This window comes from Vicia villosa, linkage group LG5 (genome assembly GCF_029867415.1).
Source record: "Vicia villosa cultivar HV-30 ecotype Madison, WI linkage group LG5, Vvil1.0, whole genome shotgun sequence".
In the NCBI taxonomy this organism is placed as follows: domain Eukaryota; kingdom Viridiplantae; phylum Streptophyta; class Magnoliopsida; order Fabales; family Fabaceae; genus Vicia; species Vicia villosa.
Window position 1 is genome coordinate 96,701,304 of NC_081184.1, and position 5,466 is coordinate 96,706,769.

Here is a 5,466-nt window from a genome sequence, read left to right on the forward strand (position 1 = left end):
TTTGATGTTATCATGACTAAAAGGGATAGAGGGTTCGAGATTCATACCTCTCCTAATCAAATTATTTCGAGTTGTAACACTCCGATAAGTAGATTTAATTGATTATTTGATATTTTGATGTGATTATATGAGTCAGGGTGCTTTATTGATGAATATATGTGACGTGTGATGTTTGTGTTGATGTGTGTGGAGTAGTGGAATTAAGGTGATAGTTACAATAATATAATAATATAATTTCTAATTAGCATTATTAATTAATTAAATTAAATAAAGAGATAATATGAGGAGAAATTAGTAAGGGCATATTAGAAATATCACAATAGGGTTCATAAGGCTAACTTGATAAAAAGAGGGAATAGAAGAGATTATTCATTCAACGTAGAATTTTGAAGAAAACGTGAAAGAAGATAGGGTTAGGGCAAGAAGAGGAGAATAAGGAAATCAACCGTAGGAATTCGAAAAGGGAATCAATTCGGCTAATAATCTAAGGTAAGAGGGGGTTATCATGGGTATTATGTTTGATTTAAGGAGTTGATAATTGTATGTTGGGGGTTTTGTGTTGTTCTTGATGAAATTGATGAATCCATGATGATTGTTTGATTGTATGAATAACATGTCGTGTGATGATGATGATTGTTGTATTGATGATTGATAAAATGAGATAGAGTTAAATCCACCATTATCATGATTTGAAAGGTTTAGGGTCTAATGGAAATGATTGAGGATATGATGAATGTGTGTAATTTAAGAATATGGAAGCTTATATTTTATTATAATTTCTAAGAATTTTCTGGAATTTACTGTGCACATTTGGGTAGGTTTAAAAGGCATTTTGTATGTAACTTGGTTTTGTGAATTCTTGTGCTTCTGTACTTGATTTTTGGCTAATGTTGTCGTGTTGATTGATAACATGATTAATTGATGATTGTGTGTTGAGTTGATCAAGATGCTTGTGATGTTGTATGTTGGAATGATGACATGACTTTGCGAAAAGAAATAAGGATACTTGTAATAGACGAAGCCTCATCCTAACCAAAACATGTTTCAACAAGCTCTTGCTTCCAACAGCCTGATTCATGGTCAATTAGATCATACACATTTGTTTCAACATTAAGGTCTCCAACATGATTGCGAACCTTGAAACTCGGGTTATACGGTATCCACCTATCCTTAAGGGCCAAAATATTTGCACCATTACCAATCCTCCATCTAGATCCTGTTTGAATCAGACTTCTCACACTCAAAATACTCCTTCAAGCAAAACATGGAGTATAACCAGCCATTGATGCCTCAATATCACTGTGAAGGTAATATCTTCCTTTAAGGACCCTCTCCACAAGTGAGTCTCTATCAGTTAAAAGTCTCCAGTACTGCTTTCCTAGAAGACTTGTGTTGAATTCACTTATCCCGCGAAAATCAATACCTCCCTCTCCTTTTGATCTTGTCAATTTACCCCACCTCATTTAAATGGTTAAATGAGGAAGATGTAAAGGTAATTGAATTATAAGAAATAATAAAGTAGAGAGACATGTATGTTACTTATATGAAATTTTTTAATCTCAACGGTCAATTTTAATCTAAGGTCACATGTATTCTTATTATTTTCATATAAAAAAATATTTTCATATATATATATATATATATATATATATATATATATAATTATATATATATATATATATATATATATATATATATATATATATATATATATATATATATATATATATATATATATATATATATGAGGAGGGATCAAATTACACCCGAAAAGTTACACTCATTCAATAACTACATTTTGAATTAATATTTTTTAAATTCAACCGTTGGATTGAAACATAATATCATATAGATCATACCTATAAAGTTTGAGCTTAATCTATAATGATTTACTATACGATCAAGATATCCAAAGATTAACGTCAAAATGAGCTTTCATATAACGTTAATTTTGATGTAATTCAATGACATAGTAAATCATTATAGATTAAGCTCACTCTTTATAGGTATGATCTATATGATATTATGTTTCAATCCAACGGTTGAATTTAAAAAATATTAATTCGAAATGTAGTTATTGAACGAGTGTAACTCGTGGTGTAACTCTTCGGGTGTAATTTGCTCCCTCCTCTCTCTCTCTCTCTCTCTCTCTCTCTCTCTCTCTATATATATATATATATATATATATATATATATATATATATATATATATATATATATATATATATATATAGGGCATATCATATGAGAATGCCATATTTATATGAGAATGTGAAAATGAATCCGAACCATTGGATTTTAAAATAAATGGTGGAGATTATGAGTGAATTTTTTTTCTCTCTCCTACTTCATTTATTTCAAGATGCATGAGAGAGAGAAAAAAAGATTCACCCATAATCTCCACCATTAATTTTAAAATTCAATGGTTCAGATTCATTTTCACATTCTCGTATAAATATGGCATTCTCATATGATATGCCCATATATATATATATATATATATATATATATATATATATATATATATATATATATATATATATATATATATATATATATATATATATATATATATATATATATATATATATATATAGGGAGCATATCAAGTGAGAGCATTTATAAATGAGAGGATGAGAGGAATAAATATCAACCTTTAGATTCATCAAGAGAGAGAAATTAATAGTCACATTAATGTATTAACATTCTCTCTCTTGATGAATCTAAAAGTTGATATTTATTCCTCTCATCTCTCATTTAAAAATGCTCTCACTTGATATGCTCCCTATATATATATATATATATATATATATATATATATATATGGAGAATGCTATAACACACCCATTCATTTCTATGAAGGTGTGTGTTAGCATCATACACCTTTGTTAATTAACACTAAAAATTCTTCTCTCTCCTCAATTACTCTCAAAAGCATATTTATGTTTAAGACTTAATTTTTCTCTCTCTTTTTTTCAACCAATCATTCTAATACATTTATTCTAAATAATAAAAAAAAATTAATAGTACTAATATTTCATGCTTCAGAAATGACACCATTGAAAATTATCAAATTGTTTAAGGATAAAAACTAAACATACACCAAAAATCAAATTGTTTATCGATAGAAATTGAATTGGTCACTTATACAAATTGTCTCACCATTTCATAACTAGCATGACAAATGCTCTCATAAAATAAAGTAATTACACAGTACTTTATTTAAGATGACTAACTATTTCCAGCCTGTGATGATCCTGTCAAAACACAAGAAAATATACACATTGAATATTATCATTTAATAATTCTAATCATGAATAAAATAAAAGATACCAATTAAAGCTTACTTATTAGGAGATTGAGAAGGAAATATTTCCATCTTTTTCTTCTTATTTGGACAATTTCGGGAGTCGTGATTAGTTCCTTCACAATCTGGAACATGACAGCGCTGGATCTTTTTTGCAGCTTCAACTCCTCCTTTTAGCCGTGATCCTTTCGGTCGACCTTTGGTTTTTGAAACAATAGGATTTTCAACATCACACTCATCATCATTTGGAACATCATATTCCAAATCAATCAATTGTTCTTGAGTTTCCGGCATGCTTTTCACCTCTAAGATAATATTTGCCAACTCTTTTGTAGCAACTCGTTCTCGTTCCTTTGTTTTCAATGATTCAACTTCTAAACATCGAATTAGAGACTGAAATTTTAACGAGGAGCCGCCATTGCCGTTTATTATGTGACTAGATTTTGGAATTAATGAACTTTGTCGTCTCCATCAGAGAGGGAGATATTTTGATGGGAGGGCAAAATAATTTTTCACCATTAGCACTCGAATAGCATGTCGACATAATATTCCTGAAAATTGAAACTCTTTACAAGAGCAACAAATTGATTCTTCTTCAACTTTCCATCTTACTAGACGACCACCATCAACTTTGCTATGATGTTGTACAATATAAGAGTCATTGTCAGTCTCAGTTGAAGCATACTTTGTAGATGACTCAATTTCATGTTGGAGCAACTTAAATGCATACGGTGTGAGTATAGATGCAGCATGCTCTTCAATAGGAAACCCTGTTATAATATGAGGATTGTGATACTTTTGACGCATTCTTGCCTCCTCTCCAGCTTGATTTCTAATTTTGATAGCAACGCCAACCTACATAAAAAAATACAAAAAGCATAACTAAATTATAAACAAAGAACTATAAACTAAAAATCATGACTAAATTATACCAAGTAACTCAATTAAATTCATACCTGATTTATAAAATCGATCAAATTTGTTTTCGCATCTAAGAATCTTTTTATAAATGAATTTGTTTTCAAATCATGACTATATGTTGTATCAAAAACTACAACATCTCCAAATGCTTCGTATGCATGAATTGAATCACCAAATGACCAAATAATATGCTCCAATTTATTACTTTCATCTATTCTGAATTCATATCTAAAAGCAACATCACTTTCTTTACCTGTACTACTATGGGATTGAATAAAGTTTCTAGCATCTTTCTCTAAAAATGGTAAATTTCCTGTATCTATTCCTTTTTCTAACTCAAGCACTCTCATAACAAGATTTATAGAGCAACCAGCTTTCAACAATAATAATATACGATTTTGATCAGCAATTGAGATGCTTCGATAAGCAGGAAGAAATTGAACCTCTTTGTCATCCAATAACTTATGGTTGTGAGAATTATTGAAATATTTAACCCCCCATTTTTCTTCAAACCCAATTGTACTCTTAGTAACCAACATTTTTGCACCACAGTTACATCTTGAAGACTTTCGGTTCCTTTTGCTTTCCCCGTTACTAACTTTACGTTGTTTAACAATACCACCACGATGACAAACAAATTCCCTTTTATAAACACCCAATGAATTCTCCTCAGACTTGTTTTTACAAGATTTGTAAACATGATTACGTCTAATAGAAAATCCATTTTTTCGTGCAAATAAGAAATAAAATTCATAAGCATGATCATCATTGTCAAATATTTGCCCTTCAAAAGGAACACATGCATCAATGCTATTAACTTGCGGCAAAATTTCGTGTAGCAGCTCTTGAAATGTTAAAGAATTGATGTGTTCATCATCTTCACATACAAAAGTATTATCATTTAGAAGTTCCAAGGTGATTGCATCATTTATTACTTCAAATGTCATATTAGTCTGAATCATTCATAAATTTTTAAAATTAAAAATATTGTTAAAATATACATGTCAACAAACATAAAGGATTTAATTTGAGAAAATATATTTTTATGCCATTAAAATAAAATAAAATAAAAACTCAAAAGATGTCATTTGAGAAAATAATATGTACCTGGGCAATAGTTTTGTGAGACAACTTTGAGAGTTCTTGTTTTGGTATCAATCTGGTTTGCTATGAAGAATGAATATTAGAGGAAAATGAGTTAGGGATACACAATAGCTTTCGAAAAGAAGTATTCACTA

General features: G+C 29.5%; 1 pseudogene; it reads right to left on the minus strand.

The window, feature by feature from the left end:
- Nucleotides 1-3,235: 3,235 nt before the first annotated feature.
- On the minus strand, nucleotides 3,236-5,175 carry LOC131605041 (putative protein FAR1-RELATED SEQUENCE 10; annotated as a pseudogene).
- Nucleotides 5,176-5,466: the final 291 nt, after the last annotated feature.